A 17,411-nucleotide genomic window follows, 5' to 3' on the forward strand; every position below is an offset into this window, starting at 1 on the left:
TTTCCCAGGTATTCCTTTATAACATACTTCCTCACCCCATTTATCTTCTGCTGGCTTTTGGCAAAGGTTTCCCAAAAAATAAGAAATTGAATTGGAATTAGAGAATAGAAATTGGACTTCCTGTGAGAGCTGACTCCATTCTATCACACTGCTTTCCTTCTAACCAACAAGGAAGAACAGGTTGGTGAGAGAAGAGACTTCTATTAGAAAGCAACTATTAGCTCCTATTAGTGAGGATGGGGGATCAACCATATTTCCTAAGGGATTAGGTTTAGGAATAATGAATTAAACCCCAGCTTCTACTAGATCAATCTTGGTGGAAATAAGCCAATGAAGAGACTTGGAGGACAGGGGGACAGGGGTGGGCAAAACTAAAAGAGAAATAAGCCTTAATCACAGGTGTGACAGTTACAGGGTTGTAGAACCTGAACCCAATGGGTGCTTCTGGCTTTATTCTGAGACTGGGCCTCAGAAGCAGTCAAACCATTGTCCAAACAGAGTCACCACTATCACATTCAATGCTGGCTAACTCCATTCAAGGGAGGATGCCCAGCACAAAAGAATACCATGGCCTGGAACCAGTATTGATTCTACTAGTTAGTTATTTGTCAACTGTACCCACAATACACAGGAATCTATTTTTAAAAGCCTGTGTAGTAGGACTGCTTATATTAGATTAACCCATATTTGTAGGGTAAGGGGGATTCTCCATAGATGCCTTTTTTCATAAAGGGCAACTTCATATGCTTCAACCTATAAAACAGAAGAGTGGGACAAGCATTTTAGGGAGAGTATGGAAACATGTCAGGTAAGGCTATAGTAGAAGAAAGCATGTAGCTACCCTAAATGAGTATAAAATACTAGGTTCATATTAATTCTTGAGGTATTAAGAAACGTTAAAACATTATCGCAGAACCAGGTTAGTGATTTAGGGAAATCCTGAAAGAGAAAGAATCCAGATGGCTAGAAATGGTAATGTTCAATCAGAGAAGAAGAAAAGAATAGGGAAGCTATAGATGTGGATATTTAGCAAAATCTAAATATTCAATAACTGACTATTATACAGTTAGTTTGTGAATATTTATAAACAATGCAGTGATTGCTAAAGCAACTGTATATTTTGAACCAACAGCCAAATCATACCTAACAGTGAAACAAGACAGAAGAGATAATTTAGAAACAATAAGTCTGGAAAACTGAATACAAAATTTTCATTATTTCCAGATGATATAATTGTATAATCATAATTATAATCAATTGAAAACTCATTTTGATTAATAAGGCAGTTCAGTAAATTAGCTAAATAAAAGACAAATAAAAATCAATAGCTTTTCTACATTTTGTCAACCACCATTAGACATTTTAATAGAGGCAAATTCAGAAAGATGGCACCTGGCTAGTAATACATGAATCAGCCTTGTGCAGTTTCCAAAAGAAATAGCTATGAAAATTCAGAAAAAGATGAAACTCTTAATAATGCTGAAAATTAACACTATAGGCCAACTACTGTGGGAATTGTGAAAAATTGGCACTAATTACAAGAACTATTGAGATCAAATGGCTATTGTAACTTGTGACCAAGTCATATACATACTTAGCGTTATTCATCTTTTATAGTTGAGCAGTCAAGCAATAGTGCTTCATTTTTTTAACCTAAGCAATTATAAAAATATAGGGTCAGGCATATTTTAAAATTAAAGGTTAAAAACTAGTAAAATGTAAAACGTGAAAATAATTCAAAGAGAAACAAACATAGCAACAATAAAAAAACTGTCCACATAGCAAAAGACAGAGGAAAGGGAAGAAGAAAAAGAAGAAAGAGGAGCAGTGGTGGGATGGAGGCAAAAAGTGAAGCAAAAATAGAAAATGTAAAACAATATGGAAACAGCAGGTAAAACACTCAATTATGGCAATAAGTAAAAATGGGTTAAAGACAAAGTCTCCAGTAATGAACCTTAAACAAAATACAACCACACATTGTTTATAAGAATCACACTTAAGAAAATGTGACCAAAAGAAAAAAACATTAGACATCTAAGCATGTGGAAATGTTTCTCAAACACAAAAGGATGCAAAAATTCAACAATTGCAAAGTGATGCAAATGCAAAAATAATTAGCAAGTGAAATAATAGTATATTAAAAATAAGAAAAAAGTATAACTAGCATGAACCATTAGGTATTAATTAAAAGCAACAGAAGGTACAAGTGTAACTGAGCAATACCCTATGGGGTCTTCCTGGGACAGACCCCTACCCCAGGCCCTCTGCCTGCCTTTTGTTTGTAGAAAAACTGTAGTCTCCCAAGCCACCCCTGAGTCACAAAAGCCTGGCTGATGAATTAATTACTGAAAAGATGTGAACAAAAATAACATTTGGGAGAAATGGTAATTATTTAAACAGTAAATCAGCCATATAGCAGTCACAGGTTCTTTAATTCCTCCCTGAAATACACAAATAACAGTGTCTGATGCATATTCCTCCAGATAGAAAGATGAGAAAGAACGTAAGTAAATTAGGTCTGGTTAGACTGTAGAAAGTTAAAAGAGTCCATCCTCTCACCCTAACAACCAAAACAAACCAAATAAGCTGAAAACTCAAAAATTTTAAGTGAATCAGAAATCTGAATGTGGCCCATGAAAAGATGATCAATATCACTAATTATTAGAGAAATGCATATCAAAACTACATAAGATATCACTTTACACTGGTCAGAATGGCCACCATGAAAAAATCTATAAACAATAAATGCTGGAAAGGGTGTGGAGAAAAGGGAACCCTCCTGCACTTTCAGTGGGAATGTAAATTGGTACAGCCACTATGGAGGACAGTATGGAGGTTCCTTAAAAAACTAAAAATAGAACTACCATATGACCCAGCAATCCCACCCCTGGGCATATACCTGGAGAAAACCATAATTCGATACATGCACCCCAATGTTCATTGCAGCACTATTTACAATAGCCAGGACATGGAAGCAACCTAAATGTCCATCAACAGAGGAATGGATAAAGAAGATGTGGTATGTATATACAATGGAATATTACTCAACCATAAAAAAGAACAAAATAATGCCATTTGCGGCAACATGGATGGACCTAGAGGTTGTCATACTGAGTGAAGTAGGTCAGACACAGAAAGACAAATATCATATCATATCGCTTATTTGTGGAATCTAAGAAAATGAGTACAAATGAATTTATTTACAAAACAGAAGTAGAGTCATGGATGTAGAAAACTTATGGTTACCAGGGAATAAGCGGGGGGGAGGAATAAATTGGGAGATTGGGATTGACATAGACACACTACTATATATAAAATAGATAGCTAGTAAGAACCTGCTGTATAGCACAGGGAACTCTACTCAGTACTCTGTAATGGCCTATATGGGAAAAGAATCTAAAAACAAGAGTGGATATATGTATACATATACATATATGTATATGTATTCACTTTGCTGTACACCTGAAACTAACATTGTAAATGAAATATACTCCAATAAAAATTAAAAAAAAAAGAAATCTGAGGATAAGCATACAAAGAAACCTAAATGAATTAATTCAAGAAATGAAAAAGCCCCTCTTAGGAGAAAAGAGACCATAGCTGCTTTTATCCCAGGCATAGTGTCAAGAATGAGGACAAATGTAAAAGATGTGTTTAAGGAGGAATGCCACATGGAATTATACACGCAAATTCAAAGGAGCCCCAGCCACAGAGTGTATCTGAACCCATATGCCAACCATTTCCCATAGTTCTTCACCTGGTACAAAGATAATTCCCCAGCAACTCAGAAAGCTGGTAGTCAGAATATAAAGGAGAAAACAATCATGAAGAGTTTGGAAAGCTGGTGGCTCACCTATAAAGCACTAAGGAATTTCTGGAATCTTGCCAGTGCTTTGTCTCCAAACATTATTGAAGGAAAGTCCTGATCCTACCCTAAGATGCTGAAGCCAGTGGTGAACTGAATCAAACAAAAGCTAAAAAAAATTAATTAGTAACAGATCAGCTCAACAACAGATGACCACATTAACTTAGCTGCCACTCTAGCAGTGTGGCCAAAGAAGTAGCATGCTCTTTTAGGAGGTAAATATTAACTTCAGTGTCTAGTATCCTTTTATGCACAATCGCCTCTATGCAATCAAACATTATGAGACACACAAAGAAGCATGAAAATGTGGCCTGTGATCAGGATAGAAAAGTATCTCTCTATAGAAGACCCAGAGATGGCTCAAAGGTTGGAATTATTAGACAGGGACTTTAATAAAATGCTAACAGCTCCAGGGGAAAATGTAGACAACATGCATGAAGAGAGAGAATTTCAGAAATCAGTTGCAAGCTGTTAAAAAAAAATGCTAGAAATGGAAAATACTATATCAGAAATGTTGACTGAATATATGAGTTAACATTCTCACCTTATCTTAGAGGAAAAGCATTCAGTCTTTGACCATTAAGTATGAAGTTAATTGCAGGGTTGGGGGAGAGGGGTGCAAGTTATTTTTTTTTTTACATGTCTTCATATTGAAGAAATATCCTTTTTGGTTTGTTGGGAGTTCATTTTATTATGAATAAGGGATGAATTTTGTCACATTTTTCTGCATCAATTTGGACAATTTAGTTTCATCAGAAGTGGCACTCTCTAGAACAATCCTGACTCACTAAAGCATGGTGAAAGCATTATTTGGGAAAAGGATGAGGGGGCAAGGACTGATGAATCTTTACTGCTGAGATAGCTCCCAAGCTACCTGTAACATGAAACAGCAGTTGCGCCATCACTTACGGAGGTGAAAGTCACCAGTGGAATTTAGAAATGATAGACCCAACACGCAGCAGTTGGCTCACTGAGCACATAAAAAAATGCAAAGTCATGACAAACAAGCTAAATATACAATCCCTTTGGTTATTTTTGTCTGCAATAGCTAAAATCAAAGTAAAGCAAAATGCTAGGGTGAATTCTGGTGCTACATTATGCTCAGATTTTGGTCTCTAGCCTTAGGGCCACTATGCAAAGGAAAGTTTATGCTGGAAAAACAAATAGCAGTTCTATAACTTCTGGTCACCAAAACGATAGTCAAGGCTGTGGAGGGACAAAAAACCACTGAAATCAGAAAATACAAACTGAAGGACTTATCTCATTTTGTGAATTGATGTCATCAGGTTCCTGAAGAACGTTTACTAAATTGATTGTGAGAGCAAGAAACTTAAGGGTAGGTTTTTTTTTTTTTTTTTATTTCGTACGTTGCAGAATGGAGGAGCATGTTTGAGTGGACGCAAGACCCAAATCTCACTATCGAACAATCACAGATGATGGTATAGTTTCTCTAGGAGGAAAGGCCCCAAAAAGAGCTGACAAGCAGACCACATGCGGCCACTACTGGTGACCCTGGGAGGCTATAAGTGGGTCCTACAGGAATGAACAGTTACTCTAGACAGAGATTTGCATAGCTGGTGGCAAATGTAAATGCTCAAAACACTATAAAAGAACTGGGATAGAACTTACTATACCAATTTGGACCACCAAATTATATTCCTTCAGACCAAGAACACAGTGTACAGCCAATAGTCTGAGACTAATTTAATGATAACTCATAAAATGTAGCAATGATTTTTAAATCTGCATTTTGAAACTTGTGATAAACACCTACATAACTATGATAAAGGAAAACATACAAATTTTTTAACTGGAAAACCTGCTTCATTTAAATATAATTCTTCATTTATTTATTCTCTATATTCATCTTAAAATCGTCAAAAATTGCATCTTCTCCATAAACTACTTGGTGTCTACAAAAGTAGCACACAGCAAATGCACAAAAATCTGTAAAGGCAGTGAACATGATAGTGTTGATGACAATAGCTGATGTGTAGATAAAAAGTACATAGCTAATTAAAAACTTAATTTCCATTTCATTATAAAAGAGTATCTAGGAACAATGAGAACAAAAGAAGAAAAGTTAACAGAAAAAATTATTGGGATTTTTAAAAGCAAGATCCAAAAGGAAGGTGGGAAAGAAAGCAAAAGAAAGAAATCACTTAACAAAACCATTTAGTAAAGCATGTAATAAGAATCAGGAAATGCCTAAGGCACTGATACAGCAGCAATTAGAGCCACCTCTTCCATTAACATTCTATTTGATGCCTCAGGGAGTCTCAACTCACATTCCTGGGAGCCATCATTCTTGAAGGTTGGTTTACTTATTGTCTTGCCCTTTTTTCTTTTAGAATTATTAAACTCTCTATCAATGGTATTAAAACAAAATGTCTAACATGGACAAGAAATTGCTTGTAGCAAGAATTTGACTGTTCTGTGAATGGAGTACTTAATTATTTTGATTTTGATTGAGTACGGGGTAAGATGAATAGGCCTTGGCATTTTACATAAATTCATTAATAACAGATATTCATTCCTTTATATTCAACAAATGCCCCCATTTTGTGCATTTTTTCCTGTAGTTCTTGATACGATGGTAGTGATGAAAGAAGTACCAGAGAAACTACAGGCCTCTCCAAGGCCAAGAGCATCCTGGGATATAGTCATCTGGGTTAAAGCTGGAAAGGATGTAAGAGTTTATCTGTTTGAATTTCCTCCTTTTGACACAGGAAAAGCTTCAAATCCATTGAGGCTCACCCAGAATCACACAGGTGGTTAGTTGCAGATCTAGAGTAAAGCCACAATCTCCTCACTACATTTTTGCTACTCCCCACTCTCTACATTTCATAATCCATCATATTCTATATCAAACTAGGAATCAATTTGTATTAGTTGGGGTTCTCCCAAGAAACAGAGCCAATAGGATGTGTACATAGAAAGAGATTTCTTATAACGAATTGGCTCACATCATTATGGAGGTTGGCAAGTCCAAAATCTGCAGTGTGGGCTGGTAGCCTGAGATCCAGGAGAGCCGATGGTGCAGGGTAAGTCCAGAGTTAAGGGAAATTCACACAGGATCTTAAAGACATATCTACCTTAATAAGTCACACAGGAAGCTTTCGTTCAGGTCTCAAAGTGTGTGGACAGGGGATGAATTTACAGATATCAAAATTCCACCACTATAATTCTGACTAGGATTTTATATTTAAGACAACAATAAAATTATTTAAATGTAAGATTTATTATTTATTAACTTCCATTCCTGTCTTCTGATTCATTTGGCTTTCTGATCTATACTCACAAGCACTAAGGTTACTTTGAATACACTCCAAGGATGTTGCTATTGCAAAATGACTTGACTATGAAACTAGTCTTTTTAGGGGCACCATCTGTTGTTCATGACACTTAAAATAAAGGAGATTTCAGTTGCTAAATATTCCACAGGAACATATGAAGAGAATTCAAAGGGTTTGGATTTCTAAGAAAACACAATATCCCCTAAGCACAATGAAACCCTTTCTTCAAACTGTCTGTAATAACAAAGAAGTGTTTAATTGTATTTGATATACATAGATCTTTTCTGGAAAAACAAAATAATACATGAATTGGATCAAGCCTTCTGTAAAGCAAGTGGAATGATGAAAATCAGTGATATTCTTATTTATAATCATGTAAGGACAGAAACAAATGGAGGTAAAGCAACCTTCACAAAATAAAATGGTTCTGAAAAGGCTAACTGATGTATTCCCCTTACATAAGACATAAATATGAGTCAACTATGCAATGACAGAGTTGAGCTCTGGAGGCCAAGTGGCCTAACAGAGTTTTTCCTGAGGGGTTAATCAGAGTTCCCAGGCCTTAGAGACTCATTTTTAAATGACTTGAATATGCTAGAATGTCTCCTAGGAATAACTGATGAATACTAATTAAGATTCCAAATTCTTTGCAAATAAAAAGTTAGAAGACAAATGTTTAGACATAAGAGTACCTATTAGTAATGTTTTGAGCTCCTCGGATGAAGGGTTTTCAAGAACAGCTCAGTCGGACTACTGCAGAAGAACAGGAGCTGCCACCTTTTGTGAACCACTCTAATCTATAATAATCTACCTTGTCAATAAACAAGTTAAACTGTGTCTTTGTCAGAGAGCTGGGGTCAGAAAGTATTATCGTAGATTGTCATTTTGCTCTCTACATGGTGCACTACACATCATTTTAAAATGATACGCTGTGTTCAATATTTTATATGACTGAAGGATAACTCTAGACTTGAATTTATTGCCATACATACATGCAGCTAAATCACATATTACATCAAACAAATCATATATTACATCAAACACTATTTTCAAGATATCAGCTAGCATAATTGATGATAAACTATTTTATATATAAATTCATTTTGTCTCATTTTTCATTTGCCACTTTATTGCTTTATAGCTATCTAAAATATTTTACACCTGGAAAATTCTTTGACATCTTTACATAAAATCTAATTCTTTTGGAGTTGGATAACTAAAAAAGAAGACTTGCTCCCTTTATGAAAAATACTTTAAGATTTGGTTTTATTTTCTTTTTATCTTGGAGTTGCTATGATTTGGGGAAGAGCGCTTTACAGACAAAAATCAATGCCTTCTTATTGCAAATGCTTCTTTTCAATATGGCTGAGAAAAAAATCAGGATACAAATGGTCTGTTATATTTATCTCTGAATTATTGATATCTTGTGCAAATACCAATTCATCCTAAATTTCAATTAGAATTTTATTTAATTGTCCTCAACTTTCCTCACAGTGACTATTTCAACACTTAAACATCAACAATAATCTTACATTCCAAAGTTTAAACCAGTAACTTTACTCAACAAAAATCAATGAGATGCTTTCCAAGACTTTGAATCATTTAGAACATAGAAAACTCAATAAGCCAAGAGTTTTCTTATTTAAAAGAAAGAAGAATGCTATCTAATATAGGCAGAGATCACACAGTGATTACAGCAAGCATTTATCCCTTTGAAATAAAAATATTGACTGACAACCTGAAGACAGATTTGCTCAAAAGATTTTTTTTTTCTTTTCTGAAAATGTTATGATAGCCTAGCAGTGTAATTAAGTGAAGAGACTTGGGTTTGTAAGTATAGAGACTGACATTTTATTTATTTTTCATGGTTTTAGTAGAACCTCTTAACGTGATATGGGGCCACCAACTAATTATTAAAGCTCCTAATTTTCTTAAACTCAAGGTGATTCAGGCACAGTGGTCGCAGTGTTAAAGTAGAAGCCAAATTAGCCAAAGTAATTCTGCACAATTATTTTGTACAATATATGATAATCTATAAGGCATTATATCTTTTTTTTAACACCTTTATTGGAGTATAATTGCTTTACAATGGTGTGTTAGTTTCTGCTATATAAAAAAGTGAATCAATTATACATATATCCCCATATCTTTTCCCCCTTGGATCTCCCTCCCTCCCACCCTCCCTATCCCACCCTCCCTATCCCACCCGTCTAGGTGGTCACAAAGCACCAAGCTGATCTCCCTGTGCTATTCGGCTGCTTCCCACTAGCCATCTGTTTTACATTTGGTAGTGTATATATGTCCATGGCACTCTCTCACTTTGTCCCAGCTTACCCTTCCCCCTCCCCGTATCCTCAAGTCCATTTTCTAGTAGGTCTGCGTTTTTACTCCCACCTTGCCCCTAGGTTCCTCACGAGCAATTTTTTTTTTTTTAAGATTCCATATATATGTGCTAGCATATGGTATTTGTTTTTCTCTTTCTGACTTACTTCACTCTGTATAACAGACTCTAGGTCCATCCACCTCACTACAAATAACTCAATTTTGTCTTTTTAGGGCTGAGTAATATTCCATTGTATATATGTGCCACATCTTCTTTATCCATTCATCTGTCAATGGACACTTAGGTTGTTTCCGGGTCCTGGCTATTGTAAATAGAGCTGCAATGAACATTGTGGTACATGACTCTTCTTGAATTACAGTTTTCTCAGGGTATATGCCCAGTAGTGGGATTGCTGGGTTGTATGGTAGTTCTATTTTTAGTTTTTTAAGGAACCTCCATACTGTTCTCCATAGTGGCTGTATCAATTTACATTCCCATGAACAGTGCAAGAGGGGTCCCTTTTCTCCACACTCTCTCCAGCATTTGTTGTTTGTAGATTTTTTGATGATGGCCATTCTGACTGGTGTGAGATGATATCTCATTGTAGTTTTGATTTGCATTTCTCTAACGATTGGTGATGTTGAGCATTCTTTCATGTGTTTGCTGGCAATCTGTATATCTTCTTTGGAGAAATGTCTATTTAGGTCTTCTGCCCATTTTTGGATTGGGTTGTTTGTTTTTTTGATATTGAGCTGCATGAGCTGCTTGTATATTTTGGAGATTAATCCTTTGTCAGTTGCTTCATTTGCAAATATTTTCACCCATTCTGAGGGTTGTCTTTTCATCTTGTTTATGGTTTCTTTTGCTGTGCAAGAGCTTTGAAGTTTCATTAGGTCCCATTTGTTTTTTGTTTTTATTTCCATTTCTCTAGGAGGTAGGTCAAAAAGGATCTTGCTGTGATTTATGTCATACAGTGTTCTGCCTATGTTTCCCTCAAAGAGTTTGATAGTGTCTGGTGTTACACTTAGGTCTTTAATCCACTTTGAGTTTATATTTGTGTATGGTGTTAGGGAGTGTTCTAATTCCATTCTTTAAATGTAGCTGTCCAGTTCTCCCAGCACCACTTATTGAAGAGACTGTCTTTTCTCCACTGTATATTCTTGCCTCCTTTATCAAAGATAAGGTGACCATATATGCGTGGGTTTATCTCTGAGCTTTCTATCCTGTTCCATTGATCTATATTTCTGTTTTTGTGCCAGTACCATACTGTCCTGATTACTGTATGTTTGCAGTATAGTCTGAAGTCAGGGATCCTGATTCCTCCAGCTCCGTTTTTCTCTCTCAAGATTGCTTTGGCTATTCAGCGTCTTTTGCGTTTCCATACAAATTGTGAAATTTTTTGTTCTAGTTCTGTGAAAAATGCCATTAGTAGTTTGATAGAGATTGCATTGAATCTGTAGATTGCTTTGGATAGTATAGTCATCTTCACTCAAGACCAGAAAACTACTGGAGCTAATAAATGGATTTAGTAAAGTAGCAGGATACAAAATTAATGCACAGAAATCTCTTGCATTCCTATACACTAATGATGAAAAATCTGAAAGTGAAATTAAGAAAACACTTACATTCCAAAGTTTAAACCAGTAACTTTACTCAACAAAAATCAATGAGGTGCTTTCCAAGACTTTGAATCATTTAGAACATAGAAAACTCAATAAGCCAAGAGTTTTCTTATTTAAAAGAAAGAAGAATGCTATCTAATATAGGCAGAGATCACACAGTGATTACAGCAAGCATTTATCCCTTCCAGTCCAAAAAAATGGTATATCTCTCCATCTATTTGTATCATCTTTAAATTCTTTCATCAGTGTCTTAAAATTTTCTGCATACAGATCTTTTGAGTCTTAGGTAGGTTTATTCCTAGGTATTTTATTCTTTTTGTTGCAATGGTAAATGGGAGTGTTTTCTTTGTGTGTGTGTGTGTGTGTACACAGGCCTCTCACTGTTGTGGCCTCTCCCATTGCAGAGCACAGGCTCTGGATGCGCAGGCTCAGTGGCCATGGCTCACAGGCGCAGCCGCTCCATGGCATGTGGGATCTTCCCGGACAGGGGAACGAATCCGTGTCCCCTGCGTCAGCAGGCAGACTCTCAACCACTGCACCAACAGGGAAGCCCTAGGGAGTGTTTTCTTAATTTCACTTTCAGATTTTTCATCATTAGCGTATAGGAATGCAAGAGATTTCTGTGCATTAATTTTGTATCCTGCTACTTTACTAAATCCATTTATTAGCTCCAGTAGTTTTCTGGTAGCATCTTTAGGATTCTCTGTGTATAGTGTCATGTCATCTGCAAACAGTGACAGCTTTACTTCTTCTTTTCCGATTTGAATTCCTTTTATTTCCTTTTATTCTCTGATTGCCAAGGCTAAAACTTCCAAAACTATGTTGAATAAGAGTGGTGAGAGTGGGCAACCTTGTCTTGTTCCTGATCTTAGTGGAAATGCTTTCAGTTTTTCACCATTGAGGATGACGTTTTCTGTGGGTTTGTCATATATGGCCTTTATTATGTTGAGGTAAGTTCCCTCTATGCCTACTTTCTGCAGGGTTTTTATCATAAATGGGTGTTGAATTTTGTTGAAAGCTTTCTCTGTATCTATTGAGATGATCATATGGTTTTTCTCCTTCAATTTTTTAATATGGTGTATCACACTGATTGATTTGCATATGTTAAAGAATCCTTGCATTCCTGGGATAAACCTCACTTGATCATGGTGTATGATTCTTTTAATGCGCTGTTGAATTCTGTTTACTAGTATTTTGTTGAGGATTTTTGCATCTATGTTCATCAGTAATATTGCCCTGTACTTTTCTTTCTTTGTGACATCTTTGTCTGGTTTTGGTATCAGGGTGATGGTGGCCGCATAGAATGAGTTTGGGAGTGTTCCTCCATCTGTTATATTTTGCAAGAGTTAGAGAAGGATAGGTGTTAGCTCTTCTCTAAATGTTTGATAGAATTCACCTGTGAAGCCATCTGGTCCTGGGCTTTTGTTTGTTGGAAGACTTTTAGTCACAGTTTCAATTTCAGTGCTTGTAATTGGTGTGTTCATATTTTCTATTTCATCCTGGTTCAGTCTCAGAAGGTTGTGCATTTCTAAGACTCTGTCCATTTCTTCCAGGTTGTCCATTTTATTGGCATATAGTTGCTTGTAGTAATCTCTCATGATCCTTTGTATTTCTGCATTGTCAGTTGTTACTTCTTTTTCATTTCTAATTCTATTGATTTGCGTCTTAGTTCTTCTAGGTCCTTGTTAAATGTTTATTGTGTTTTCTCCATTCTATTTCCAAGATTTTGGATCATCTTTACTATCATTATTCTGAATTCTTTTTCACATAGCCTGCCTATTTCCTCTTCATTTGTTTGGTCTGGTGGGTTTTTACCTTGCTCCTTCATCTGCTGTGTGTTTCTCTGTCTTCTCATTTTGCTTAACTTACTGTGTTTGGCATCTCCTTTTCACAGGCTGCAGGTTCATAGTTCCTGTTGTTTTTGGTGTCTGCCCCCAGTGGCTGAGGTTAGTTCAGTTGGTGGTGTAGGCTTCCTGGTGGAGGGGACTAGTGCCTGTGTTCTGGTGGATGAGTCCAGATCTTGTCTTTATGGTGGGCAGGTCCACGTCTGGTGGTGTGTTTTGGGGTGTCTGTTGCCTTATTATGATTTTAGGCAGCCTCTCTGCTAATGAGTGGGGTTGTGTTCCTGTCTTGCTAGTTGTTTGGCATACAGTGTCCAGCTCTGTAGTTTGCTGGTCGTTGAGTGGAACTGGGTCTTGCCGTTGAGATGGAGATCTCTGGGAGATTTTCACCATTTGATATTATGTGGAGCTGGGAGGTCTCTGGTGGACCAATGTCCTGAACTTGGCTCTACCACCTCAGAGGCACAGCCCTGATGCCTGGCTGGAGCACCAGGAGCCTGTCATCCACATGGCTTAGAAGAAAAGGGAGAAAAATAAGAAAGACAGAAAGAAGAAGATAAAATAAAAGTTATTAAAATAAAAAATAATTTAAAAAAAATTTTAAGTAATAAAAAAAAGAAAAAGAAAGAAAGAAGAGAACAACCTAACCAAAAAACAAATCCACCAGTGATAACAAGCACTAAAAACTATAGTAAAACAAAACAAAACAAAAACGGACAGACAAACCCTAGGACAAATGGTAAAAGCAAAGCCACACAGATGAAATCACACACAGAAGCATACACATACACACTCACAAAGGGAAAAATATATATATATTGTTGCTCCCAAAGTCCACCTCCTCAATTTGGGATGATTTGTTGTCTATTCATGTATTCCACAGATGCAGGGTACATCAACTTGATTGTGAAGACTTAATCTGCTGCTCCTGAGGCTGCTGGGAGAGATTTCCCTTTCTCTTTGTTCGCACAGGTCCTGGGGTTCAGCGTTGGATTTGGCCCAGCCTCTGTGTGTAGGTCACCTGAGGGCATCTGTTCTTTGCTCAGACAGGATGGGTTAAAGGAGCAGCTGATTAGGGGGATCTGACTCACTCAGGCGCGGGGGAGGCAGGGGTACGGAGTGCTGGGAGAGCCTGTAGCGGGAGAGCCCAGCATGATGTTGCACCAGCGTGAGGTGTGCTGTGTATTCTCCTGGGGAAGTTGTCTTTGGATCACGGGACCCTGGCAGTGGCGGGCTGCACAGGCTCCCAGGAGGGGAGGTGTGGATAGTGACCTGTGCTTGCACACAGGCTCCTTGGTGGCTGCAGCAGCAACCCTAGCATCCCATGCCCGTCTCTGGGGTCCACGCTGATAGTCGCGGCTCACACCCATCTCTGGAGCTCATTTGGGTGGCACTCTTAATCCCCTCTACTTGCGCACCAGGAAACAAAGAGACAAGAAAAAGTCTCTTGCCTCTTTGGCAGCTCCAGACTTTTTCCCGGACTCCCTCCTGGCTAGCTGTGGCACACCAGCCCCCTTCAGGCTGTGTTCACGCAGCCAACCCCAGTTCTCTCCCTGGGATCCAACCTCCGACCTCCGACCTCCGAAGCCTGAGCCTCAGCTCCCAGCCCCCACCCACCCCAGCGGGTGAGCAGACAAGCCACTCCGGCTGGTGAGTGCTGGTCTGCTCCAATCCTCTGTGCAGGAATCTCTCCGCTTTGCCCTCTGCACCCCTGTTGCTGTGCTCTCCTCCGCGGCTCTGAAGCTCCCCTGCTCCGCCACCAGTCTGTCCCCGTGAAGGGCCTTTCTAGTGTGTGGAAACCTTTCCTTCTTCACAGCTCCCTCCCACTGGTGCAGGTCCCATCCCTATTCTTTTGTCTCTGTTTTTTCTTTTTTCTTTTTCCCTGCCCAGATATGTGGGGAGTTTCTTGACTTTTGGGAGGTCTGAGGTCTTCTGCCAGCATTCAGTAGGTGTTCTGTAGGAGTTGTTCCACATGTAGATGTATTTCTGATGTTTTTGTGGGGAGGAAGGTGATCTCCACGTCTTACTCTTCTGCCATCTTGAAGCTCCTCTAAGGCATTATATCTTGATATTTAGGATCACATGCCAGTAGATTGTGATTAGTAAAACACCATAAGGTTTTATAAAAATAATCTACATAGATCAAATACATGATTGTTTAATGGGCATTTACCTATGACTAACCTCTGAAGGCCCTGGGTGTAATATTACATCGCAAGTAGACATAAATCAAGAAGAAAGATGATACAGGGAGCAGAGGAGCCTGGTGTTTGTGTCTCTCTCACTCAAGTGAAGATAAAGTCCATGCAACTTGCAGTAAATTAATTGGTGTCTAGTTCTCAACCCCCTTACCCACCTCCATAAAATAAAAATGATGACGCATGCCAAGGATCACAGGAATGCCAGGATATGAAAAGATTACCTTTTCCAACTACACCCTAAATTCTCAAACAAAATACTCCATGTAAACTGTATTAAGATAACTTCATTTTCCACTGTCAATTTTATATTTATTTATAGTTACTCTATGGGGAAAACAGGCCTCTAGTAAATTGGCTGGAATGAACTAGCTGTAAACTTACAAGACTATAGTGGGGAAATGGTAGTAGGAATGCAGATCACATTGTACACCTTAAGTTTACACAATGTCATTTGTCAATTACATCTCAATAAAGCTGGAGATAAAAGGAAAAATAAAATAAAATAAGAATGCAGAAGGAAATGCTAAAGGCAAATAAACCTCCAGGCCTACTATGTTTATATAATTCTAATGGTTTGAATGTAAAGAGTAATGGGATGGGAATCCTGTAAAAGAATAGAACATGGATGGATTATCAGAAAGAGGAATCTAACATTTCCAGGAGCACAATGTGTTAAATTGTGGTAATAGTGACAGTAATGATTAAAATGAAATCAAATCAAGTACTTAAATAAAATATAAAGAAACAGTAAATCTTCAGGTAAAAGCATAACATCCTTGCAACTGCAGAATCTTTGGCCAAGATTTTCAAGAGAGTTTCTATTCTTATTCGTAGGTTTATAGACTACTTTTATAGTCATGACTAACTGCCACATACATCCACCAAATAATCTATCAACCCTTCATGAATTTATCTGTTTTTAGCTAACAGCACATGTCTTACTCCAGTGGGTACATATTTGGAAGCTCTACTAGAACTCTATGGATCATGTAAGATCAGCTCTCCTAAGGAAACAAAGGGTTATTAGCAGAAGATGGGAATGCTAGACAGTTAAATAAAAAAGTAGGTTATCTTACTGGATTACTATGAGGCTTTAAATAAGACTACAAATGTAAAGTTCTTAGCACAGTACCTGGTACATAATAAGTGGTCACTAAATGTTAGTTATTAAAGTGGGGACTCTCTCTCCCTCTCCAGGTGTTCTTACTTTTGCCTGTGAAGTATGATTGACTGCATTTTAGGTTCAGAAATATTGAGAAGCCATCTTCCTCTCTCAGTCTCTCTCTTCCCTTCCCTTCCCTCCCCACCCCCCACCATTAGATAGGAAGAGTGACTTATCTTATTGGTAAGGTTTAGAAAACCAATAAGCAAGAATGACTCTGCTTTCCCAAGGTTCCCCTTTTGCAATAGCCTGTCACCAGGAAGCAGAAATATATTCTTCCCCTGCTCTATAGGAAGCACAGTGAGATCACAGCCCATGGCTTGCCTTCTAGAAGTCAAACTAGAAGCCTACCTCTTCCTTTGGAATGTAAGGCATGTTGATTACCCATGCATCTAGCCAAATGTCTACTTTTAGTCTCTTCTAAAATGGCCACCACAAATATGTAATGAGGGCAAGTCTCAAGAAATGTGATTGTGGTGGCAAGTCTACAGTCCAGCTTCACCAGAAAAAAAATCAAACTAGTATCATGCTTCTATATATGAATCGTGCATATTGTTTTTACTGAATCCAAACTCAGAGGGAGAAAAGTGGGATTAATCACCATGTGTTTGACAGACATCTTCAAATCAGCAGCTTTAGCTGTTACTATTGTTATTGATATATGGCACAGCATTAAACAAGAAAGAGATTTACAGTGGCTGCTCAATGTAATTTTAGGTTTAGTCATAGTCTTCATATCACCCATAATGCTTTACTAGAAGCTGTCTGATAGACACAACACCGTGTAGCCAAGGGGATGGGACTAAGACCTATTAAACGTAACAGCTGAAATTTCGTAGATTACAGCTTACTAACCTTAAATTTTTGTGATACGAGGAAATTTACTAACCAAAGAATACCTACATAAGCAAACCAAACTTTGGGACCTTGGGATTCCCAGTTTGGAAAAAAATGGTTGGGCATAACCTGTATATAAGAATGATATCGAAGTATCTTAACATGGGGTTAAATAAATATCAGGATTAATTGAGCCTGAACCATATACTTATAGGCATACACTTCTTTGGACAAGAAAGCCAAGAAGAAAGGACAGGAGTAAAA

Source organism: Phocoena sinus, chromosome 7 (genome assembly GCF_008692025.1).
Source record: "Phocoena sinus isolate mPhoSin1 chromosome 7, mPhoSin1.pri, whole genome shotgun sequence".
Lineage (NCBI taxonomy): Eukaryota > Metazoa > Chordata > Mammalia > Artiodactyla > Phocoenidae > Phocoena > Phocoena sinus.